Raw genomic sequence first — 27,508 nt, 5'->3', positions numbered from 1 at the left:
TTCCAGTGACACGCCAAACAGGAAATCCTACTAAAGTATAACGTTTGATGCTTTAAAGAGACAGACTAGTATTTATGAATCACATATTGCATGCCGTACTCTTTATGTTCATTAATTCACATGATTCTCAATGTGATATAATGAGATTGTTGAAATTATTTGTTTTCCAATTAGGAATTTTAGACTTTGTGAAGTTACGGAGTTTAAGTCACACAGCCAGTAAGTGACAGATTGGGCATTCAAATGCATATCTGTCTTTAATATGCATACATTTTCTGCTAAAATCTACTGTCACCCACAGACAAAATATTTATTTAAAACAGTTGATTGTCGTGTGGATTTTTTTCCTCTTCCATTGTTGACTAAAACACATTCTGTAAAGAGAACTCTATATTGCACTTCTGCTTTAAGAGATGCACTCTTTGTTTTTTGACCATCGATACTTGCAGGTGTTTCATTTATCAAGACCATTTTTAGCCTCTACGTGTAAGGAGCATTCCACCATGTCTATGCATTATTTGGGGCAGAGACTAATAAATCCATTCCACGGATGATTTTTTGGACTCTCATTTTACTGAAATGGCTTACACAGGGTTCGAGTGCTGGTTGGGAGGCCTGGTGAAAGCCAGAACCTCAGAATGTGTGACCTACCTACCAGAATCTGACTGAAAACAAGGATGAATAACACAGCAGCTCATTTGGACAGAGAACAAGCACCAGGGGTCAAAGTCTGATTTGTAATAGGACCAGCTTTGTAATATTTAATCTCTATTACACCAACCCACTTGACCCAGAAGAAACAAATCAAGCCACTCTTATGACCCATCGTGAGACTCTGTGAGCTTTTATGATCGTTTCCTTCATCTTATCTCAGTGGGTCTTGGGATTTTCCATGTGCTATGCAAGTAAAGTGAGACTATTCCTTTGCTTTAGATAATGCAAAGGGTATCATAGGTCATACAATATCTCAAAAGTTGATTTCACCTTCATTTGTGCTTTGCATTCTAGAATAGAGTAGCTCATTTTCCCAGTTTATACTAATATCATTAAACACTGTAATTGCAAACCAAGTGACTTCTGGCAGTCACTAATTTCTTACATCAGTTACACATAAAGAGAACAGATGGAAACAGTTGCAACACTCAAAGGCCTCTGTATTTTTGTCTGTTAGCAGGCATAAGCACCCATGGAATTTGTGATTCCTTATTTCACTACCTCCTGGATTTTACCCAAAGACCTATCTCTGTTGCTACGGCAGGATCAGAGGTGTCTTTCATTTGCACAGGAACTTTCTCCAGGCCGAGTGGGGTCAGACCTCAGGAAAGGTTAGCTCAGGGTGGTATGTTGGCAGTTATGGCAATGGTCACTGCCTTGCTTTTACTCTTTCTGACCTCCTACATTTCCTGCAGTCTTTTTACAGCTAGCCCCAGGTAGTTCATTGTGATGTCCTGTACCTTTTCAATCGTTTTGTTTAGAAAAAAAGAAACAATTCAGCTGGCATTTTCATCTAAGGGAGGCTCAGGGCACAGGGTGTTTTGAGAAGATAGCTTGACTTCTTTTGTAAAACTATTGACCAGCATCAAAATGTCAACATGCGTCTCCTCTTTTCCAGACTTGGGAATGGAGTGCCAGGTATTTACTTACCAAAGATAAAATGGGCTATAAGAATCTCAGTAGACAAAAAAAGAATACATGGGTATAAATGAAAAAAAAAAAAAAAAGTGCAGTGTGAAATCGATGGGATTTATCTCTGCCCAGAGGTCTTAAATGGGGTGAGGCAAGTGGGGGCTCTCTGTTCTATCATATGTTTAGGGAAGAAAACTTAGACTTTAACCTTTTTACTTTTTAGGGTATCCATTTCTTTATCCAAAAATACATGCAATCTTTATTAGAACTGAAGTGGACTGTTGAGGTCTGCTAAAATTTTTGTTTGTTTTGACTTATTTTGTTTTCTAAAATCTCTAATGACATAACAAACGTTTGGCATGGCTTGAACACATCTAATTTTTTCTGACTCACATCCTAGAACTTGAAATTTTTTACACCTCATCTTAGTGATGTTGTTTCTGGGAAAAACCTTCCTAAGGCCTGGGAGACTTGCTCAAGTTTCACTATTATATGCTCTCGTAGAATGGCATTCCTTTCCTTCATAATAAGCCTATCAACTTTTTTGTTTTTCAGTCACTGTGAGAATACTTGATCAATATCTGTTTCCCTCACTTGACTCTAACTGTCAAAAAAAATCTGGAAAGGTGTCTTTCTGCTCATCTTTGTAAGACAATGCCTTGTGCTACTTGGCAAAAGAAAATGTTTCTCGATAATATTTTTAAGTGAAAGCATGAATGAATGATGTGTTTTAACTTCTCTGAGCCTCGATTCACTCATTTCTAAAATGCTATATTGCTGTATACCTGCTAGGGTTTTTAATAAATAAAATAAAACAAAGCATTTTCAAGGAAAGAGTGGTTTCTCCATGACCACTCTTAGCTTTTGTTAGTACTTAGCTTTTGGTAGGTCCATTATAACCTCTCAGTGAATGTCCCCTATGCTACGCCTATGAAAATTGTCTCTTTCAAGACTAGTTCTCTCTTGCAGAGTTACTATGCAGATAAAATAGAAACAAATATTATTGGAGAATTCACTACAGAGCAACTTATATATAATTAATACTCAATAAACACGACAGTGTTACATGTTTCAAGCAATTTGGCTTCCTTAACTTTGTTCTTCAGCTAGATGATGAAGCCAATGCTTTCAGTATTTCTGTGCATTATTTTTTTATCTAAGAAAATAAAGTAAATAAATGGGTATGTTGTTTTTCCTGACATGGAACAACTAACCAGAAAAACAAAGAAAAAAAGAAATGTCCGCCTTCCTAAAATCAAGGTTCTTACATAAGAGTTATCATCTTGCCCTTCCCCAAATCTATACCAGCTTACAAGACAGGATTTTATAATCAACTTCAATTACACATTACCAGATATATTTTAACCCACGCACAGTTTCTTTAGTGTACAAATGCAACTATTTACTTGAATTTTTAGCACACTAAATATGCAGTCTGATCCTTTATGTATTTTGGCATTGAGAAACCAGCCTCTCCCATCTTCAGCCCTCCTTTGAAAAATAGCATATAAACTTCTATATTGCTAAACATTGATATCTATTTACTTCCACAATGCACAAAAATCGTTTTAGGAAAAAAATGCCCTATTGAATGGCCTTGTGAGGCACTTGTGAGACTCTTTTATTTTCTTCAAGAAAAGTTTCAGGAAATACTTTAGTACTATCAAAAGCTAATAGGTAAAAACCAGGAGGTAACGAAATGAACTTTCATAATGGAATGGGAGTTTTGGAAACAATCAAGTATTTCATATTATAGTTGGGCTAAATTAAGATTAAAATAGCATGCTTAAATAGTCTTGTGTTGAAAATAATTAAAAACTAAAGCAAATATTGAATTATCCAAGCATCATCTAAGTTCAGTATTACCCATCCAATTTTTATGTGTTATAATTATTATCTGAAGAAAAGATTTACTAATCTTATGATCTGCATCAATAAGCCTAGAGGAAGTTGATGGATGCAAAGTATATTTACTATAATGCAATCAGCAGCTATAATCCACTGCTTCTGTGTTTTTCATATAAAATTCAACACTACATGAAGCCCACTTCCCTGGTTTATCTTCAAGCAGTTCAGTCAGGAATAACCCTCTTTTGTTAATGGAAAGCCTATGAAAATAAGAATAGACTAATTCACTTTCATCCTGAGGGGTTGTGAGACATAATTACTCAACAAACACTTTCCTTTCGATGAGAAGATTGGATTAAGTGGGGAATGAGAGAACAGAAAAGTGGATCTGTAAGAGATTGAAGAAAGTCATGAGAATGGGTTTATTTTGTGAACTTCGTTCCGTTTGTATAGGTTCTCAGTAACGTCCACGTGAAAGAGGACATTCTTTCTTTACATGAGACTTTAAATTACAGGTAAAAATCAAGGTACATGAATGTGGAGTTTCTCTGGTTAAAGTCGATTCCCACTCGTTTGCCTACTCCCTACACACGTGGAGTTTAAACATAAATCCTAAGTCTCCTGCGAAAATATTTAGAGCTTAGAAGACAGGACAGGAGCACCACCTACAGAATGGATCAGTGGAAATAAGCTTACAGAGATAATGGGAGACTACACTGTGATGAGATCACAAGTTTATAAAGGAGTTTCAGTTGTATTTTATAAAGAATAGTACTGATGTGTATATTGGACCAGGCGTTTGGTGCTGTAGCTGGTGCCCAGGTAAAGGTTTGCTTTAGTTTCTGCTCTAGTGTAAAGAGCTTAGGAATTTTCTGTATTAGTCAGGGTTCTCCAAAGAAACAGAACTAACAGGATGTCTTTATAGCTATAGCTATAGCTGTATACACATACATACTGTTCGTGTATTTCTCTCTCTCTCTCTCTCTCTCTCTCTCTCTCTCTCTCTCTCGTTAGATTGATGATTTTAAGGAATTAGCTCACATGATTGTGAAGGCTTAGTGAATTAAAATATGCAGCATCGGCCAGCAGGTTGGAGACTCAGGGAAGCACATGGTTTGCATCCAAGGGCAGTCTGCTACCAGAAGTCCTTGTTGAGGGGAAATCAATTTGTTCTATTAAGACCTTCAACTGACTGTCCGAGGCCCACCCACATTATGGAGGGCAATGTGCTTTACTCAAAGTCCACTGATTTAAACATTAACCTCATTTAAATGTTACCCTCACAGAAACATCTAGAACAATGTTTGACCCAATACATAAGCACTGTGGCCCAGCCAAGCTGACACATAAAATCAACTATCACACCTCCTAATTTTTTTCTCAGGAGCAGTATGAAATGTGACCGTAAGAAGGGAAGGCAAGGTAATGGTGGTTGGTATTTTAAATATCTTTCCTTTTAAATTAAAATAAGATTACTTTAGAGACAATACACCTGTTTTTCAGGGAGATGTTTAAGCTCCACCTCTTAAGTTAAGCCACACTTGTGATTGCGGCAATCCACCTACGCTTTTGTGTTTCTGAGTTCCAGGACCCAAAAATAGCTCAAAAGCTCTCCTGCTAGGGAAGAAACAATTTGTGTTTCTAGCAATAAAAAGAATGAGAAACTAGAAACTGATGTCTGGAGAGAGACTTGCTGGGTCTAGAGATATGGATCTCGATTATGGAGTCACCTAGGGCAGATAGACTTGCCAATCTGGACATAAAACCACCAGGCTGGGATGGAGGAACAGGAGGAGTCTTCAGCTATGTAAAGTGAAGGGCGCCCTAATGCAAGGAACGCACTGATTAAAGGACTTTATCTGCAGAGTAAATCCCCACAGGTTCTAAGACATCTTCCCAGGATCTGAGTCATGGAGACTTCATTGGATCTCAGACCTCAGTGGTTAACTAGTGGAAGACCCTGTCTGTACCAGGGCACACCACGTGGCCTGGACGCATAAGGACAAGTCAGTAGGAGCTTCTGATACTCCCAGAACCCTTCCTGTCTTCACGCACACAGCTTTAGATAGGAGCCTGACTGCCGCTGGAACTCTTTAAGCCCCTTAGGATTCTCATATGATCCTTAGGCTCTAAGGACACAGAAGGGATGGTAGACGTAAGACACAGAAACTACATTTTTATCAGTTTAGCAGATAGTCTAAATATTAATATAATTTTTGGGGAAAAGTATTGTAGCTTTAGTGGTACAAAGTGATATGAAGCAGTTTTGAAGCATGGTGTCACTTGGTCCACATGATAGTAGGCAGAGCTTTTTAAATTTTCCTCCTTTTACAGAAGGAAATTACTGGAATTGTAGACTTAGGTGCACAAGGAACTTGTTTGAGATTACTCGGGAAATAGGTGGGAAAGTGTAGATTTAGATTTAGTACAGGTTTCAACGTTTTAGGGACTTGAATTGCTTCATTTAAAACAAGTCAAAATTATGCACAATTTTTAACATGTGATTTAAAAAAATATATTGTCTAAAGTGTTACTCATCAGAAAAGGAGATTTTTTTTTTTTCTTCCTTTATCACTGTATAAGACTTTTGCACCCTCCTGTCAGGCCTGATAGTCTTAATTCCAGAAGCCTCAGCCTTTCCACTTGTCCTCTGGTGAGATCGTAAACCTTCATCAGGTTGCACATCACGTGTCATCAGCATTCTTTTGCTCACGTGGGAGCTATCATTCTGTTCATTAACATCCCATGCAGTTAAAACTTTGGAATATGGTTGTCAGAGTGTGTGGAACACTTATGGAAATGAAGGCCAAAAATATGCATTTGGAATTGATCTCCATATAACTGACAAGAACATATGCATCCAGGAGGCACATCAATTTCATCTTTCAACCACTGGCCCATAGTTGATTGTGAACACATCACTGAGGATGTGATAAGATAAAAACAATGACATGGAAATTCTACACAGAGGGATAAAATTCCATTATGACTTTGAAGAGAAGGGATCTATTTATCTGAGAGGGATGATGTCTTCAAAAAGGAAATGAAATATGCTATATATGTTTGCATCTGTACGTACATTTTTTTAAATGTAATTTATAGGGTAGATGTTACACCATTTATCATAGCTGAGGCTTCTTATTAGCACGCAATACAGCTTCAGGAGTACTATTCCAAGAACTCTGTCTATAATGGTGATACCCTTTAGGAATGCACTGGCATACTCAATAAGAAACAAGTAAATAAGAAACAAGTAAAAAACAAATCGGGAAACATCAAAGTCCTTTTCCAAGTGTTGTTTCATAATGCTGTGTTCTACCATTACAGGGGAAAAAACAAACCAAAACAAACAAACAAACAAACAAAAAACATGTTTTCTTGGCTCTTCAGGATTATGAAGTTACAGTGCTTGCTTTCATTGCAAAATATGAAATCCAATGGATTGTTTAATTACAATGGATTATCTGCTTTATTTGCAAAAGAGGGCATTCAAAGGATTGTCCTTTGTAATAGCAGAGGGCCTTGCAGTAGTAATGTATTTAGTTAATGTGTCTGGGTCTTCACCCTGTGGTCTGCAGGAAGGTATTATGATGGGGAAGAAAGAACCAAGAAAGATTTCATCCCTCTTCCTGGTATTAATCCTTTATCCTCTGGTCACCTTACAGCCATGGACAGGGACACAAATGGGTAGGGAATTCAGTGAAAGGACTTAAGGGCAGGTTACCTTAAAACACATCTTTTGCCTAAGGCCTGGTGTGTGTAGCATAAACATAGCAACTTGAGAAATTCCACACAGGTATTGTCGCTTTGTTGTTGTTTTTATCTTGTATCACTAATGGCTCATCACATTTTTAGCAGCTTCCCTAGGCAAGGTTCATTGGAGAATTATTTTTTTATTTAGTTTCACAACCCAGACTTTTAGTACTATTTTAGAGACAAGCAAAACAAGATTTTGAGAGATCAAATAATTCTTCCAAAGTTAGCCTTTATGTCGTAGAGTCAGGAGCCCAAATTTTATGTTCCAAAGTCTCTGTTTATTACTTTGTAATACTCCCCATTTCCTCTTTTTGCTGCTAATTGCTTTAAATTTGAATTTAAGAGATTTACAGAAATCTGCACAAATAGTACACAGAGTCCCAGGAACCCTTCCCTCAGTTTCCCTAATAGTAACATCTTATATAACTCACCATCCAACCCAAAAAATTGACATTGTTATGATGCTGCTAACTAGATGACAGACTTCAGTTACTGTTTTTTTTAATTAATTAATATTGATGTAAATTTAAGTAAATCACATTACAATATTAGGATTTTATAGTACTGTGTTTCCCTGAAAATGAGACTGGGTCTTATATTAATTTTTGCTCCACTAAGGCTTATTTTCAGGGGATGTTTTATTTTTTCATGTACAACAATCTACATTTATTCAATTACAGTCATGTCATCTTCTTCTGCAATGTCATCATCACGTATTAAATGCATCCGTTTGGCTGAGATCTTACCTGGGGCTTATTTTCGGGGAAACACAGTAGGAACCAGGCTAGCAATAGAAAATTACAGGTAATTTACAGATGAAGTCCTGCTATAAGCATACACCAAACACTGACAATGAATTTTCATTATAACTGTAATTTCGGAGCCTTAAGAAAAGCAGGTCTTCACAAGTAGTGACTACGTGACATTAAATAGAAATAGTCATATCACGGATCCAATTTTCTCTTAAGAGCAAGTGTTCAGTACATTCTTTAATATCAAGTGGTCAGTGTCAAGCTTGTTTAATCTTCAAGTTATGAAGTTCAAAAAGAAATATAAAAATCAAGAAAATGAAAATATAGCGAAAGATGTATAAGTGGATGCATGGTTTCTGAGTAGATTTTCTGAACTATGCACAGCAGCATAGCAAACACTTCAGGAACTTGTGCCCCATGGTGGAAGCCTGGGGATAGATTCAAGGAGGTTAGAATTTCTACTGTCCTATCTTTTTAAATAGTCTCACCCAACAGGAATAAACAGTAAATGTTTTTCCTGGAATGAGAGAATAGAGCTACTCAATTGATCTGAAAAAAAAAAAAAAAAAAAAAAAAAGAGCTTTATAAATACATTTTATTTCCAAAAATAAAAAATAAAATAATAATAAAATCATTCAGACCAGAAGGAAAAACAAAAAACAAGGGCATACGCATTGTGTGTTTGCAGCACTAGTAAATAGTTGCTATAGGATTTCTGCTATTGATGGAGAGATCCCTATCAGTCAGTAAGTAATGTTTTTTAGGAAACACTTTCAAAGAAAGTGGCCCATAATGATAGCCCTCAGAGGAAAACAGATGGTTTATAAACCACTCCCTACCCAAGGGGAATTTTTTGAAGAATTGAGTGGATGTATGGAACAGTGAAGGTTCACTATAAATTCATCAGTAAGGCTTCACAAGCTATTGGCTCTTTGTCTTTTCAGGAAAATAAGTCAAGAGGAACTGGGGGAGGGTGGGTTCTCTGTGGGGAGTATAATATTTCAGGCACCCATTTTCAGTTTCCGGTTTTTTCACTCATATAGCTCTTTCATGATTCTGAAATCAATGTTTTTCCTTCTTTGCCTCCTTCATTTGATCTTTCCTGCCTTCTTTCCTTCCTTCTTTCCTTCCTTCCTTTTGTCATCTGTCCTGCACAAAAATGATTTTACTCATAGTCCTAAACATAGATACTCCTGTGCCTTAATGTATTTGTCAATGCCTCTTGATTCCTTAGGCGACCCTCAGGGTAGATTGTACTGTATGTTCTCTGCCCCGAGTATGGCCTTGGCAAAGCAACTTTTAAGCAGGTGAACCTAGAACAAAAACAAAGCCAGGATCAGGAAACCCCCATGTCTCTTACATGCCCTGTTGGAATCTGGATTCCAAAGGGAGAGGTTGTTCGCAAGGGGGTGTGGCTGGGGGATGTGGATTTCCCATCTGGGCGCGTGGTCTTGTATTATGGCCTTCATGTGTCCATGATCAATTCTTTTCTGTCACTTTGAGCCCTATGAATTTCTTCCTCACACCTGGAATCTCAGAGCCCAACTCTCTTCATTCCACGGAAAGCGCCACACATTTATCTGGAGATGGTGTGGAATAACAGCGTGTTGTAATAGGAGACCATTGACTTGATGTCACCAGCCTTGAGCTCTAGGCCCAAGAAGTTATTTTATTTCTCTGCGAGTTGGGGCAGTTTTCTTAGGTGCAACATGTATTCGGTGATGATGCACATGTAATAGTATTATTGCAAAGGTTAAATGATGTGATGCATATTAACAGTTTAGCGTAGAACCTGACAAAATGTAAGAACTCTCCAGAGGTCACAACTACAGTCTTCCAAATTTGTCTGTGTTCTTTGATTTTCTAATATCCTCTGGACAGGTTCATTTTCTTTGAATTTCCTTTTCTCTAAGTTTGCTTTTAGTAAAAATCGCCTGTATTTCAGTAAGTTTTTGCATCATAGACATGTTAACTTTATATTTTTAAGTATAGCAGTACCGTATTTTGGAGGTATTACCTCATTAGTGGAGAAAAGGTGTTTCAGAGAAGCTTGTGTGCTTTCACCTCCCCACCTTTATCTCTTTTGTCCACTCTTCTGCCACTCTCACTTTTTCATACATGCAATAATAGCGACGGCATACTTACCAGTGATTAGAAGTCACAGATAAACGTGCCTTGTGTAGCAGAGGGGATAGCATGGTGAAACTTGAACGAGAAGGGTTGTATTGTGGCTATGCCATGTACTTGCTGGGTGAAGTGGACACGGTCTTTTACTGCTTGGAACCTGCTTTCTCTCCTGTAAAATGGACACTGGCATGACCCAGGGAGGGAGGTTGTAAGGATCCAGTGAGATCTGAGATAAAAAAGGCACTCTGGATGCTTCTGAAATTTCAGGGCTTGTGGCAGATGAAAGGAGTCACCTCAGAGGAGGTGGCATGATGGCGCATTCCTGAGGGCTGCTTGGCTGGCCATGGGTGGTGAGACAACCGTGAGGTGGCCGGCATTACTGATGACAATAGGAGGCCATGAGCGGTCAATTAAAGGAGTGAACACAAATTCAGTGCTTGCATGCGCCGGATACTGGGTGAGTCCCTTGTTATGCTGTAGCCAATTTACTATAATTCTCACAGCAACCCTAAAAGACAAACACTACTATTTTTTTTCTCTTTTCAGAGGTGGTTACTGAGCAGGAGTTAAGGAGAGATATAAGCACTGGATCCCACAAATATGCTTTTAGTCCCCGAAAGAATTTTCTCACCTTGGATGCTGGGAGACTCCTACTTATTCTTCAAGTTTCTGTCCCCACCTCTTGGGAATCGTGCCTAATTCCTAGCCATCTTTTAAGTTAGATGTTTGCTAATCCGTCGCCCTGCACCACTGTGCGTATTTGTATCTTAACACTGAATCATTAAGGTTAGGACTAAACTGCTTATGACAGGAAAAGTCAAATAATCCTGGCTTCAGCAACATCGGGATTTATTTCTCTCACATAATCTCACACAAAGGAGAGGAGAGAGCTTCCTGACCATCAGGATCTGCCTCCTTATACATCGCTGCTTTGCAATTCGTTATGCGTCGCCTCATAGTCCAAGATGGCCCCTCAAGCTCCAGCCATCACATCTGCATTCCAGGAATCAGTAAAGAGGAAAAGATAAAGAAAAGTGGGCTACCTGTCTACAAGGACAGTTCATGGAAATTACACATAAATCTACATGTATTATCGATTTAACTGAAAGTAGTTACATGGCCATATCTCACTCACAGACGAGTAGGAAATGTAATTGAATTCCTGGTTTCCACTAACCTAGGTAAATATCAGTGTTCCTTTACTAAGAAAGAGGAGAGGAATGGATATGGGGAAACAAGTAAGAGTGTGCCCTGCAAACACTGCCATATGTGTTAGCAGCATATGTTTACATGTCTATTGCTCCCAGGTTGATTTCATGTACTTATTTATACATTTATTCATTTAAGAAATGTGTATTCAGCATCATCTATACCTTACACCTTATTTGCAGTGTGGTAGAGGAGAACACATTTCAGTATATTAAGTGGAATGTTATGAATTCCTTCATGATACAGATAACCATGAATTTTCCCCGCATTTCCAGTGTTTTCAGCGATCTCTAGCACAGGATACATTTTCAAAAACTGTTGCTAATTACATGATGGAGAAGATTAGGAGCAACACATACTTTTCTAGAAAATAATATTTGAGAAGTCTATGCTATACAGACAATGAGAACCCACTTTCTGAAGGCAGACTCCGTGGGTATAACGTCAACCTGTGTTATTTACTGAATGACCTTGGGGCAATTATTTAACTTTCTTTAGAATGGGAATAATAAGAGCTATGCCTATAGTGTTTCAGGCGGATCAAATTAGGTGATAGGTGGCAGGTGCGTGGAAGAGCACATGACTCCTGGTAAACACTCAATAAATGCCATCTTTTTCTAGGATGAAGTATTTTTCTGCCTCTTTTTGATACTGTGCTTTTAGATCAGACTCACAGACTACATCTATGGACCCCATCCTCTCCGTTCAATGACAGAGTACCAAGAGCTCTCTTTCGGCTGGAGGTAAAACGCGTCTGCGGCAGGTCGAGGATACAAATCACTACCCTGTTCCCTGTGTGGCTATCACAGCTGCCAATTGCTTAGTTTAAAACATTACTAAAAAGAGATACCACTTTCAAAGACAGTAATATTTTCTGCACACAGTAAAGCTGTTTCCCAGTTATAAATTATGATGGTTATATCCCATTAAAAAAAAAAAAAAAAGTGTTAGTGGAAAGGGAAAAAAAAAATCCAGAAAATATTATAGGACAGTGTGTAATAAATAGAATACTATCAAAATTTTCCAAATTTTAGTTAACATTTGAAATTCAGGAACCCTAACATCTTTCACGAAATCACACACTCTTTTCCTCCTTCCTTTCCTTCTTTAAAGAATCTCTCAGTGTTTTGTTGTTGGTGTTGTTTGTGGGGGGAAGGGCAGGAGGGGGCGAGCATGAGGGAGAGAAGTGATTAACGCTTACAAAGCTGAATTACAAAGAGAATCTATCAATGTAATATTTTTCCAGTGAAGAATGTGCAAGACAGTAGGAAGAGAAATGCACCTCGACATGTTGTCAGGGAAGGGAAGGACCGACGTATGTTGAGTAGGTGTGTCTAGATCAGTGCCAAGTCGTGGGTCAGACAGAGTGCAGGCTCTGAGGCTGAGAAGCCAGGATTCAGATCTCGGTTCCGTTCCTTGCTCCCTGAGTGACTTTGAGGAAGTTACTTAATTTACCTGTGCCTCAGTTTCCTCCTCTGCAAAACTGGGTCAATACCTACCCTAGAAAGATGGGATAGGCATGCAAAACAATTGTGTTATGTCTGACACATTACATGGCTACAATGTGTTAGCTATTTAATGGAGAAGATGGTGCGAGCAGTTCAGAAAGTCTCAGACAGATGAACAAACAAATATATGCTTAGGTTCTATCTCCAGATATGTTCATTTAATTGTCATCACTTTCAAATCTTGCCAAGTGATTTAAAAATGCATCCACATTTAAGGCGCGTTGCACTAAGCTTAGCCCCTACAATTTTGTGTGTGCCAGAATTACCAGCAGGACCTATTAAAACACAAACTCCCAGGCCTAGCTCCTCGAGTTTTGGGGATGACATAGCTTTTGTGTTTAGTTATTGAGTTTCTATGGAACACAGTCACTTTCAGCAGATCTCAGGTGGAGCCTGAGAATTTGGCTTGAACAAGTAAGTACACAGGAAATGCAGATGCTGTTGGTCTGAGAACGGCCCTTTGAGGACTCCTGCTCTGGACTCGTCTACGTTCGCTAAGATGCATGCTTTTTCTGAAGTGCTTCTTGGCATAATTAGGTGCCAGGTGGGATCTCTCCAATGGCCTCCAGATATCCCCAAGTGGACATAAAGCCTGTGATAACTACAATCGGAGATGGACCTCCAACCTCCACAATTGTGTCAAGTAGCCAAACTTTCCTTTCACTGTTTCTCTTCCATCCGGTTGTCAAACCAGTTGCTACGTAGGAAGAATTCAACTAAGCAAAGACATGTTGGACAAACTTATCTCCGAGCACTGGAAAACCATTTGGTCTTGGTTGGTGCAGTGACGTTCCTCTGTCCTTGAGATCCCCTTAGTGTCACATTATTCACAATAACACTTGCACTGATATCATGGGCAGCACTCACAGGGGTCTGTCTAGTGGTGGCCATTATGACACTAAGCCACCCTGTGGAGAAAGAGTTTGGGCAGAGGATTTTTCCTCAGTCTGAGGTCTGCCCTACTTGGAGGATGACAGTTCTGTGACAGATAGGACATTTACCACCGCTTGTGATTTCTGGAACAAATAAACAAATGGTGTATGTACTTTGACAAGGATGCATATAATGTAGAGACAACAAACAGAATATTTTAAAGGTTCCGTCCATCATAAAAGACTTGCAAAGCAGTCAGGTTTTTTGTTTGTTTTGTTTTGTTTTGTTTTGTTTTAGTTGGTGGGAATGATGTAGAAATAGAGATAATTAAGTTCTACTGAGATATTTACTTATCTGACTTAACTGAAAATTCAGAATTAATGTCTCTAAGCTTTGGAAAAACAAACTGTGACTTTCTGTCATTGGCAGTGACCACCATATCATTTATATGTGGATATTCTATACAATAACTTTAAAGAGGTGATACACACTTAGAGTTACGACTAAATACCCCTGCAAAACTGAGTTTAAATTCTCTCTCTGCCATACCATAAAACTTAGGATGTCATTACACCTCTCTGAACTCCGATTTCTGGTCTTCAAAATGGCAGTAATGATAATTAATAACTGTTGTAAGCATTCAGAGAGATAACAAAAAAATAAGCACTTATCACATATTACATTGTATGTAATACGCGATACCATTCATTAAGAATGTATTATTATATGTTATAGATGTAATATACATCAGCAAGTAATCTTATTTTCATATGCAAGTAAAACATAATACAGACAGTCTTTTCTAATGCATTAAACCAATATATAAGGGGGTGCTTTGGGGATGACATAGCTTTTGTGTTTAGTTATTGAGTTTCTATGGAACACAATCGCTTTCATCTTAAGCACAGGGTGGGAAGTGTCATGCAGTGATTTAGTCAATAAGAGACACAAAATGAGCAAGGGACAGGAGAGTGGTACATAGATAGAGTTGTCAGAAACAACTTCCATTCCCATAAACTCATTTTTCTAAAGTGATAATTGCTATTTATTTTATAGGCTTGCACATGACATATCGCCACTGAAACTGCTTCTAATTCTGCTTTCATTATTAACCTCACTTTTCAATTCTTTATCGACCTTGGGCAAGACTATTTTCCTTTTCATAGCATCAATAGAAAAGCTAGTTCAAGTTTGCCTTAAAAGAAATTAATCTCAAAGCTATTCCCACATTTTAAAAGGACCTTGTACGAGAATGTTAATAGCTGCTATTAGGCCTGGAATCAGCCCTTCCCTAAGAGAGAAACAAAAATGTAGGTTTAGTATCATTTGATGAGAGAAACTAATAGGATGGTCATGAAATGCTGCCACAGAGCTGCTTGGCGCAGGCGCAAGACCAGACAGAGCAGGTATGCTCAGGTCTGCCATCTTCTGGCTCAGTGACCTTGGGTCAGTTCCTAAACCTATGTGTATCTCAGTTTCTTCATCTGAAAAATGTAAATGCCAATCCATATATTGCTTTATGTCGGTTCCTTGCACATATTTTCCGAAGCACACCCATGAAAGAGAGGAAGGGATGGAAGAAGGAAAGAGAGGGAGGAGAGGGAGAAACAAATGGCAAGGATACATATTATGTAGAGAAAACAAACAGAATATTTTAAAGGATTTGGCAGCAATAGCCAGGATTTTTCATTACCACACCCATTTCTTGTACTCAGAGTCTCACATTTTGGGCTCCCTAGGAGGGCTCCCTTAAAGCCTTCCCACAAACAGCCATGAGAGGAAGGAAAGCAGCCATTGCATGTGTACCTACAATATTCCCAGTATGAAGTCCAATTGTACTTCATCAATGCAGTAACTTCATGAGTTCGGTCCTTTCTACCTCTGACTTCACGAAGTGAACCCAAGGCTGTTAATAGAGTTGATATGAAGAACTTGGGGTCACGAGATGGGTAAAAGGGAAACCCACAATTATAAAACAATCTGGCTTCAGAGTCTGCGTAGTGAGTACAGGAGGTTTCTGTGCTGCACCTGCCAAGTCTGGCACATCAAACAATCATTCAACAGACCATGGCAATAGGGAGTCTCAAGATCTCGTAACGATGTGTACCAGACAAGATTTCAGAGCTTGTTTCAAAATGTCTTATGAAAGAGCAGGCCTCTCATACTCACACAGACTTCCTTTCAGATGGAGCCACTTGCAGAAAGTTTACAGATCAAGTGACAGTCTAGGCAATTAAGGCCTCAAAGAGCCTAGGAAGGATGCATACATTTTCAAAAAATAATTTCCACTGTCGCAGGAATGCAAATTGGTTGAAGTTACGATGTCACTCAGAAAGTTTGCTAGTCTTTTTAAGAATGACATTAAGCGGTGACAGACAATTGACAGGGACAGCTACTTCAGCAGCGGTTGACAGAAGGACCGGGAAGCCTTAAGAAGAGGAAAAACAGAATCCAGTGGGAGATATGCGTAATGAGGGATTGTTTTTTTTCTTGTTCTTTTCCTTTCCATCTTTTTAGAGATAAATGCCAGTATATTTCCTTTTCTAATTTTTAATACAATGACCTGCTTTTATATTTCTCCTTTAAGATCTCAAATAGTAATTATAACTTTGCATTTAAACAAAACACCTTAACTAAATAAAACAGAGTTTATAAAATACAACATATGGCATCATTTGCAGAATAGTACTGAGAATTTGGACAAAAAGTGGAGGTGACAGCATTTTTTTTTTCTTTTTTTTTTTTCCTACAACATGCTCAAAATAAAGAACTTGGAGGTGGTTTTTTGTTTGTTTGTTTGTTTGTTTGTTTGTTTTTGTCTCGAAAGCTCTGAAGTTGGAAAATGTCCAACTAGTTTCTTATCATAAAACTAAATGAGTGTAGATTAGCTTGTGACTAGATAATACTAGCATGTTAGAGCTGGAAAGAATATTCTGTTAGTACATTTTAAAAGCATGGAACTGGGCTAGTAAATGTCAGAACTTGGACTGAGACTCAAGTCCCTGTCTGTCCTGCTCCATATCACTGTCACCCGTTAAAAGGATTATGCCTCCCAGTAGAGATGCAGAGTTTATCTGATGACGGTCTGAGCGATATTATAGTACTATATGTAGTAATACATTCGTATGTGTACATATGTATATTTAAGCTTCTTGTGTATACTCATAGTTTAAACCATTATAACTATAGTAGTCATATAATACTTATAACTACAGTAGTTTAAATTACATACAATTCAGTTGATTCTGTTGTGATACATGAAACACATTTCCATTCAATAGAGTGGAGGTTTGTGAGCACTCTCTATGTGGCAATAACTTTGCTGGACTTCAGGACACAAAAAATAAGTTAAACTCCCGCCCTCATCACAGTCCCTTTTCTAAACAATACCTATTCTTGTCTTATAATTATGCCTTCTAGAAACTTGGCTGTTAACTTTGGTTGGCTTTAAAAATGAACAATAATGAAAATAATGAAAAACAAAACTAACTAGTATTCAACAACAGGATTTCTGTTCCAGAAAGGTAGTGAGAGGCTCGGTCAAGAGGTGGTCACACCAGATAAACAGTATCTCGTTCACCTCTCCATCCACTAATCTATCCCGTGAACCATGGACTTACGAACTATAAAGGTGGATTTATTTTCCTCCTTCCCTCCCGAAAGAAGACCTGGTTGACGAGTTGTGAGAAGCAAAAGAGAATCCTGCTCATCTTCAAAGATATTCAAGACAATATCTGAATCCAGATGTAAGATAAAACCCAAGCAACACATAGGTTTTCTAAACATAGGGTCTTGATAGTCAGTGGTGAGCGTGGGAAAGAAGCACATGGAAAGGTGTTCCTACTTTTACACCTTGGACATGTCTTTTCCTGATTAGTGAGGAACAAGATGGTAGATAGAGGGATATTAGTACCCATGGAAGGTTTTCTCTGCTTGCTGCCCAAAAGCATGTTCAATGATAGTATAAGAAAAAAGATCTGTAGTGTTTAATAAAACAATGCACACAAATATGAGCTCAAATCTCTTTTTTAACTGTTTCCCATTGTACCTCACAACCGAATGAGGCAGAGGATTCGATAAAGTAGACTCTAGAGAAAGATGTCCTGATTCCAGGTTTCCTAGTTACCAGCTCTGCGACCTGGGGCAAGTCATCTCTCCGGAACTCTTCCATTAGAGAACAAATTCTAACTCGTTGCCCCCTCATTTGCAAGCCATGTGGCCTTGGACAAGTTATAGACCAAATCTTAGGGTCAATATATGTATATGTTAATATTTAATATTAATATTTAAAATGTGACCAGTGCTCATATCTTCTTTTTAAGATTGTTGTGATTATTATTGAACATAATGTCTGACACACAGTCAGTCAGTGATCAATCTGAGTTATTGTGATTGTCATTACTATTCTCTGCTCATATCCCAGTGGGCTGTGATTGGTGACTTATTGGTACCCATGAGGTTTGTTATCTTGTGGGGGAAAGTATTGTTGAATGTTTTCCCCCTCAACACTTAACAGTATTCTCAGCAAACTCAATAGTATGTGTTTAATGATTAAACAATACATTTTCAGCCATGGGAACAATATTTAACCTCATTTTACTCTCATTGGTGAATTTTCAATTAGTTTGCATTACTATCTTTAGAATGCCTATATATTGAAAACATAATACTAGTTGTGTGCCCATGAGAAAACCATCTTCTCTTCAATTGCTGTAATTTACTTGGGAAAATGAATGGAGAGGATCAATGCTATGATTTATTTGAGAAACCTCTGCTGAAAACTCAATTATAAATCACTGGGCTTTATTTAATTTAAATGTTTGGGTTTTCAATATTAAAACTTATTCGTGAAAACCATTCTCTCTTATATCCTTTTAAATATAATGACATTTTAAACCATTTCGTAGTTTCATGTTGAGCAAAAACAGTATTATTCATTTTTACATGTGATCAAATTTTACTGAAATATCTTTTACCAGGTTAGGTAAAATTACATTGAATTTACTTTTGTTAATGGCAGCTTGCTACCTCAACATCATCTGGAAGAAATCAGAAGTTCTTTTTAGGTGTAAAAGACAATTCTTTCTAGGTAACTTTGTTGCATATTATTTAAGTTGATAAAAGCTCCTTCAGGTCCAACCTGGGAATGAAACATCTGTTTTATTTGAAGCTTTGTTCCCTTCAACCACAGCCCAATTAGTGGCACCAACTTGAACAGTTTGCCTAGGACTTTCTCCGTGTTAGTGCTGAAGTTCTCACATCCAGAGAGACCCCTTTGCCCTGGGCAAACTGGGATAGTTGGGAACCCTAAGTGAAATGAAAGGAAATAGGAGGGTTTCAACCAGCAATTCTCCACTGGGGCAGTTTTGTCTCCCCAGTGGATACTTGACAAGGTCTAAAGATATTTTTGGTTGCTGTGACTTTGGGGGAGGGGTGGTTGCCACTGGCATCTATGAGGTGGAGGCCAGGGAATCTGAGGCACATCCTGGAAAGCACAGCACAGGCGCCCATGGTAAAGCCTGTGTGGTCCCAAACATCAATAGTGCTGTTCTTGAGAAACCTGGACGTGAATCCCTTCAAATGTTTCCTTGATGGGTTAGGTTTTGTGCTTCATTAACCAAAGTTTATCTCCATCCTTTTTTTTTTTTTTTTCCCCCTGTCTTAAGCATTTCAGTTTCAAGATGGGGATACTTATTTGTGAAGACAAAAAAAAAAAAAAAAATGGGTTTTACTTTTTCGGTACTACCATACGTGAAATCAGTATTCACTGCTTCAGGAATGAAACATCTGTCTTTTACCCCCGTTTTGTTCCATTAAGCCAGCATCCCCTATTAGCCCAATAAAATAACTTCAGGAAATAGATATTTTAAAGTCCTGCAGTCACCCTCTGTAAATCACCTCCCTTCACCCCGATAAAGACTTGTTTAACACTATCTCCTTTATTCCAAAATGTTGGCTTTTCACTCTCCCTGCTGGAGGTCTATCTGGGCTCCATCGCTCATTCAGAAGTTTGCATCCCACGTGTGAAACTAATCCTTCTACATGCACTTGGTTCCACTCACTCCTTTAGCTCTAAATCTCCAGGTCCAGGCTCAGCCTAGTGTCCTGCCCAGATGCCCCTTCAGGATTGAAGCATCCATTCCCCATCTTCTGCAACATTGGCTGTCACAGACCACCGCGGTGTTTCTCACCGGGAGTTATCTCAGCCACAAATGATGCTTAGCCAATCGAGAGGCACAGCCACCTTAATTTTAAAGGGCCCATCTAGCTTCAGAGCTCCATGTAGGACCTTCTGAGGCCTTAGTTGCAGACTGATTGTCAGAGAGCATCTCTCTCTGCCCAGTTCTGCCCCTCTCATTTTCTTACAAGTGTCAATCTCCTGAGACCATTCCCCAACAAACCTCCTGCATGCAACTCGCCATCACAGTCTCTTTCCAAGGAACATAGTCTGAGTTGCTCCAGGGTCTACCCCAAGGACATGGAATACACCCTTTCTCAGACTTTGGCTGAGTCCTAACTTCGCCTTTTTTTTTTTTTAACTTTGACTATTCTTATCTCATTGTCAAGAAGATTTTTTTCAACTAGCACCTCTGCACCATGTATTCATGATGAAAAGAGTAAGACAAAGCACCTGAAAGTCTTAAATAAAATTGGGTCTATCTTGCTATGAAATCCACTCAATCACTGAACACTAAAATTTAGGATATTAGTCACACAGAACCACATTTGTGTTCATCCAAAACAGCAACTACAACAAAACCCAGAATGTAATGTCACATCCATCTCTGTTAGCACATCTGTCAAGCTAGATTGCCATGCAGTTTTCTAAAAGCTAATAGGAAGCATCAGCACAAAAAAAAAAAAAAAAAGAAAGACAAAATGCTAAGTGCTATCCAGACATGGCTCCTCCTATATAATTAAACTCTCTTTCTTTTCTTAAATTACAAATGAACAATGAATAACATTCTGGTTAACAGAAGCCCTGTAATATATGCAGCAAATTTTACCCACATTGACTTTTTTAAAAACTATGTTTAATATTCTTGTAAATGGTGAGTCCTTAAAATTATTATAGTACCCCACCCCCAACTCCATGTTTTCCCACTTTTTCATCGTTCAGCCAAGCACCTATCATCCTCTGTCATGAATCACAAGGCCCTTCCCAATTTTCAATCCTCTGATGCTTGAAGCACAAACCCGATTTCTGCCAGGCACATACGAACAGGTCTGTCCTTCCATCAATCATCTGAAAGACTCAATGACGAGGCAGGGGAACTACGTGCTCGATTTTTTTTTCTTGTCTTATTTTAAGGTGTCAAAAGTGGACTTCATGGGCCATAGACAGATGCTATTAAAAGAAAAAAAAAAAGGAAAAAAGGAGACCTAGGACTTTGCTTTGGATGTACTCGGTAAGGTGTATTGACCAAGAGGACCGAAGGTGGAAGAAGAGACTTCTGAAAACCTAAATGATGAATTACACATGACTGTCACATGCCTCGTTCCTCTTCTGGAAAAGGGGTTTTCCTCAGTGGTCATGCAGAAGGATCAGATAGCCCACTTCAACCCGAGCCGCTCTATCTTATTATAATTTCCAGGTCAGGTCAGGTCTTATTTGTATATGATCTGCTTCATTAAAGAACCCGTTAAAGGTACTTGGAACTGGACACTCTAGTCCAGATTGAGCCTGTATGAAAACAATCCTACCTGTGGGATTTTAAGTGATGGAGGTGACTGAGTGCTGCTGTGGAGATGAGAATGCCATTGGAAAAAGAAGGTATTACTTATGTTTCTTGAGAGAAGAGGACACGTCACATTACCCAGGGCCATAGGGCAAATACCAGTGTGGGTCAGGCAGAAGCAGGCATGAGGGGAAAGCCAAACACAGAGGCTTTATTAGGGTTTCCTCAGGAAAGTCATGGGAAACAGTTGAAGACTGACAAGTTTAAGGAGTTCTGGCAGGCTTTAGGGCACAGGGACTGTCCCTTGGTGTCTGGTATCTGGCCCTGGGTTACTTTCAGGCAGGGGAAATACTGGCTTCGTGGGTGAGATTCAAATAAGAAAGTGGGGGGAGGGCATGGCCTCGATGGGCCAGTCTGCATATGAAAGGCATATATATTCCAGGCAAGTTGTCCAACACCCCCAGAAATTATCTAACACTGGGAGGCAGGGGCAGTGTCTCCGTGGGTCTGTATGGTCCAAGGAGAGATGCCAAAACATCATAAGATATATAGAAAATGAAACATAACATAATTAATATACCCCCAAAGAACCATTTCTTTCCAATAATTTAAGCACTGGACCTTCCTGCAAACATAATATTGGACAGTAGAACATTGATTTTCTGGTTGGCATTAAAAAATGTCTTCCTTCCCTAAGTGAATTTGGAAAGGAAGATAGCCCTTGGTAAAAACTGTAAGAGGCCTCTTATGAGCCGTAGTTTCAGAGCTTTAGTTGGGCCTTTTGTTTCTACGGGAAAAGCAATGAAAGAAGGCTGCATAGGATTCAGCTTTGTCTGTATTCTTGATTGTCTGCACAGCCAAGGTAAGCACAGGAGGGTAATGGAAATGAGTAATTACGTTGTAGAGAAGTGGCTTTCCAAATTACGGGGACAGTTAGGAGGTTTTTCTTGTCTTTTAATAGGTTTAGACTATTGTTTAAAATTTATCCTTTCCAGATGCATGGTATGTATGGAGACTGAGTGTACACATGTGTTTGTGCGTGATTCAACTGCTCATTGGAAAGTTGGAGACGTAGAATATTCACACCCTGTTACAGTTTGCTAAGGGGTGTGCATTGCTAAAACCTGTAATGAATGGTCCTGCCAACACACCTAGTGTTTTTAGTTTGTTTTTGTTTTGTTTGAGGACTAAATTAATTTCACATTGGGGAGAAGCATTACTAAGAAGAAAGACACGCAGCCGGACCAAATCCTGAGGATAATATGTAGAACTTTCTATGGAATCGGAGAACAAAGATAAGGATGTTGAATACCCCATAATTAACTAGTTCATCAAATGTATATTCTGTTCTACAATGTGTTAGGAAGTGATCTAGCCACTGAGAAGCTACTATAAAAATGAATAAGTTAGACCAAGACTCCAGTCCCTGTCTCTTCATGTATACACGTACTGGGAGAGAGACATTCTGTATCTATCGATGCATTATGTATCATTGGTTTGTTTTATTTTAAATGTGCCCTTATTTTATTCTACATGTGATGATTTTTTAAAAACAGATTGTGTGTGTGAGTGTTTGTTTGTTTGTTTTATTGTTGTTGTTTTTTAGATCATGTCAGCTTCTGGATGTAAGTATGCAACAGAAGAAATAGGAAAACCAGAAGAAAAACTATCCCAATAATCCCTGTGAAAGACCACAATGGCATAAACTAGGTCATTGTGAGTGACTGTGGTGAGTAGTGGGTGTATAGAGAATATTTTTGGAAGTTGGAACTTTCAGGTCTTACACTTAAAAGATTCACTGAATTCTAAAACACCAGGCAGGTCTTTGAAGGAAAAAAAAAAAGGATAGGCGGTAAAGGGAAGTATGACTTTTTCTCACACTCAATCTTCTGCTCAACTCTGGGCAGAAGACGCGGGATTCTATCAATGTCACAGTTCTATCAATGCTGAACAGTTCCTGACAGTGATAAGCGTCAGTTAGTGGGCAGGAGACAGAAAAGCAGCTGCAGAGTGGATGAAGATAGGCGATTAGAAGATGAATGCCCCTCCTCTCCAGCAGATACTAAATGGAGCAAATGTGGGGATGACAAGGAGATAGACTCCTGAGAGTATACCTGTACGAATTATCCAGGAACAGAATATAGACTCCAATCATTAGAAATGGCTTCTACTCTGCCTCATTCACTTATGTGTTCTTCTGTGTTTGTACCATGTCTGATATACTGATGAGACTATTTCAGCACCTTTTATAGGTAACTAGGTAGAAGTGAAGAACTGTCCTCTTGATGTAAGAACATGAAGCAGAGGTCATTCACACAGACAAACTTACTCAGTTGCCCATTTCTTGGAAACTGGAAAGAGCCACAGCAAGAAAGACCAAGGCACATCTTGGTACTTAGAGCCAAGATAACATAATTGTGAAAAGCAGACTTCATGTCATAAAAATTGAGGGACATTTTCCCACCGCTGGCTTTCTCCCTCCATAGCTTGATCTCCAACTTTGTGTTATATGACAAGGTAACACTTTTATGAACAAGTTGAGTGTCTGTGATCAGCCTTCTTATGAAATTAGTTTTGTCCCAAAAGTCTGTTATTCCAGTTGTTAAATTACTTCGTGTCATGCTCCAAGGCTTCTATAGTATACAACAATCAAACAGGAACAACACTTTGCATAGCATTAAATGCCAAATATTCTCTGACACTCCAGTAATTGAACGACGGCCAAAAAAATCTGTGTTTGCTAAGGTTCCTTGCTGTCCTGATTGCTAAGCGAGCCCAGGCTGGGAAAGATTGGCTTGCCAAGTGTCAGTACCGTGTTAATATTGTTATTATTCTCCCTGAGTGAAGTATACAATGCCATTTCCTCTAAAGGTATTATTGATGGTGAGGATTGCCATTACAGTTGGTATAATTATTGCAGCACCAATGACTCAGTCCCCTTTGTCAAATATTTATGTAACTATGCTAGCTCTTTCAGTAATGCTGATTTTATAGGTGTATGATGGACTGTTTCATAGAATCTTTGCTACCCAGCTGAATATTTTATTCATATGTCGGTTTCCTGGGTGCTCAAGAGTGAGGGGAAATAGAGCACTCGATAAGATTTTCCTCACAGGTTGATAAGGACAAACCAGAGGGTATTTACCTGGGTGAAAAAACTACACTGCTACACTGGTCAGCTGATTTTCCTACAGTCTATTATCTACTGGGGCAGCTTCTCCCCTGTTTTGAATCCAGATGCATACCTGAAGAGAATGATAGAACTTTCTAGAACAGTGAAAGGAAAAAGAAAAAGAACCCATTGCAACAATATGTGGCTGTCTGGATGGTCCGAAGGGAAATATCTCTCTTTCTCTGATACCACAAAGGACATATACAAATCCACTCAGAAGTTTGGAGCTCAATATCTTAGCCATCTTGGACCGTGGGGATTGAACCCTGATTTGTGTTCTAGCTTCACAGATAGCTTTTTGGTATATCATAGACTTGCTGCTCTGAGGATTCTAGATAGATGTAGAGGGGAGGGGAGGACTTGTCAGAAGAGGGTCTATGTGGGGTGGGAAGGAATATGATGTCATGGGTGTTTGAGTGGGGGGTATCATAGAAAGGACAGGAGTCAAACTAGGAAACATTTCTCATTTTCCCAGGTTCAGTAGACGAAATCATGTTATTGCCACATTGCTAAAGCGAGGGTCTGGTGCAAATCTCTCTTTAGGAGACTTCATGCTTAAAAACCTACAAGTATTTACTTAAGAAAGGGTAATAGGGTTATGTGCATTTTTAATGTTAAATTAAAGCAGTGTCCTGTGTGGCATTAAAAAGTCCCCTACTACAGTTGTACCACGAAGGAGACAGCCCATTAGCCTTCATTAGCAAATCAGGGCCTGAGCTAGCACTGCTTCCTGGCTGATTATAAAGATTGTGATACAGCCCATGCCACTTAATCTGGACCCAGGTAATCAGCACGTCTTAATTAAGATGCCCCCGCTGGGAACCAATCTAATGTAATATATATAATAGGATTTCAATTCTGCTTTAGCTTCTTTGTGCTAGATAATAGGGGTGGCTGGAGAAGCTTTATGTCACTAATTTCACAAACTGAATACAATCTCAGTATCTCAGCATGAGTATTTTGAAAGCTCAGAGGAGAAAAAAAAAAATGAAATAACATCAACTGTTTTAGAATGGTGTAAAGGGAACAGCTTTTAAACTCCTTTTCATCAGTGTCTCATTTTTCGAAGCTATGTTTAAGAGCACAGATGATAGCATCAATTGATCTTTTCTCTCTTTGTGTAGATTCTTTGTAGTTGTTCACTATTTCTTGAATTAAAAAAAAAAAAAGTTTCCCCCCCAATTCCTTTTTTGATCATTTTAAGGAGAACTAAGATTTACCGTAGTATTCTGATTTGAAGAACAATAAAGTAGATAATGAAGACCGCCTTTAATACAATTAGGGTGCTGGGTATTTATTATTAATGCTTTCTAGTTTGATTTTTATGACAATGGTATATTTCAGTTTCACCCAAAGTCATTCATCTGCTTACTCATCCATCCATTCACCCCACCGCCCGCCCCCATTTGTCCATCTATCCATTCATCCATTTACCTATTATCCATTGGTTTGCTTATTCAGTCATTCATTTATTTCACAGTCTTTATGGTGCATCTACAATATCCCTAACCCTTTAATAAATTCTGGATGTTGACATGTGAAAAAGTTAATATCTCATGATATTTCCCTCTCTGCAGGCTATGAGCCCTGCAAGAGCAAACTATACCAAAAATGTCTGTAGATGTGAAGAGAGGTTGGAGAGGGTGGGTGGTGTTAGAGGAGCTTGTAATGATCCAAGATGTAGACTAGGGTGATTAGTGACAGTAAACGGTTGGGAGGCGGCTTGAGTCAGTGAGAAGAGACTAGGAAGTTATTGCAATTTGGAATTCTACATAAAATCTTGATGTACTCTGTCCCCAAGTCAGTTTTAGTCCAGGATGATGTTATCTGTTTTCTAAGGTGTAGAGTTTTAGCTTCAAAAAAAGAGAAAAAAAAGAAAATTCAACATCTATATATCTATCATTTTTTTCTGCCACACCTTAAGCTTTCTGCCCTGTTTTTGTTTTGCTCTTACCCGCACTCCCCATTTGCATCCTAAGCACTTTTTCAGGTTGTCTTCTTTTGGAGAGGGTGGGGTCCAGAGCGATGGCAGGGATCTGACATAACTCACGGAAAGGTAGTTCTCCCATGAGTGCAGGCCTAGTGTACAAACTGAGAGAGTTACCCCCCCCCCACCAGGGGTTTCCATATTGATGAGCTTTAAGGGAAAACAAAAAAGGAGACATAGGGGCCTTAAATAAGTAACCTCTATTCCTTTCATTCTGTTTGGCAGATTGTAAGACAGCTCACAGCAGTGAATGGTAACAAATGGAAACCTTATTTCAATTGCATCGCATTCTTGGGACTCAGGGTAGGTGAGTTAAATAACTCTACTTCATTTAATTAACCATTTCCCAATCAACTGCATTTATGGGGTTGTCTAACAATACTTACAATATCTACCAGTGATTACATCATATTTTAAAACCAATTATATACTTTAAATTGAGCCAGTGTATTTTTGCTTTCTTACCTCAAACTCTTAAATTCCATAGGTTTCCTTAGGCCAGTCAGAAAAGAGCCATTTAATAAATATAGTTAATTTAGTTTCTTACAGCTGCTAATGCAGATTATATGTCATAAACCAAACAATTGCTGAGAAGTTATATTTTGCAAACAAATGTAGAAGAAAGGTATTCGTTCGTCAGAATGGGATTTCATTCAAACTCTTTTCCACTAACTTAGGGAGCAAAACATTATAAATGATACTCATACATATTTGTATAGTATTTAAAACTCTGTAATTCATTTAATGTGCATCTTATCTGTCCACCCCAATGATGCACCTCTGAGGGCCGAATCATTACTTTCCTTTTATACATTAATAACTTCATATTTACAAAAGTTGGCATAATGCAAATTAACTTAAGCAGTTAATTTGAACTTAAGCAGTTCAACCATGAATGTGTGAAATTTTGAACCTGGGCTTTTTTTCCTAGGCTCATGTGACTTCAAATATATCAAGTGACAAAGAAAATC

At 38.6% G+C, this 27,508-nt stretch overlaps 1 long non-coding RNA gene across 2 annotated transcripts in view; it reads left to right on the top strand.

Moving 5' to 3' along the window:
• LOC141567504 (uncharacterized) overlaps positions 1-26,844 on the top strand; it is a 51,276-nt gene extending 24,432 nt beyond the window's left edge. For both annotated transcript variants that reach the window (XR_012490162.1, XR_012490161.1), the window contains exons 3-4: positions 22,985-23,107; positions 26,763-26,844. This is a non-coding gene — a long non-coding RNA (uncharacterized LOC141567504). The remainder of the gene's footprint in view (positions 1-22,984; positions 23,108-26,762) is intronic.
• Positions 26,845-27,508: the final 664 nt, after the last annotated feature.

The sequence above is a fragment of the Rhinolophus sinicus genome, linkage group LG11, assembly GCF_036562045.2.
Source record: "Rhinolophus sinicus isolate RSC01 linkage group LG11, ASM3656204v1, whole genome shotgun sequence".
Classification (NCBI taxonomy): domain Eukaryota; kingdom Metazoa; phylum Chordata; class Mammalia; order Chiroptera; family Rhinolophidae; genus Rhinolophus; species Rhinolophus sinicus.
The sequence above is the reverse complement of the archived record's forward strand: the minus strand, read 5'-3'. Positions and strand labels throughout refer to the sequence as shown.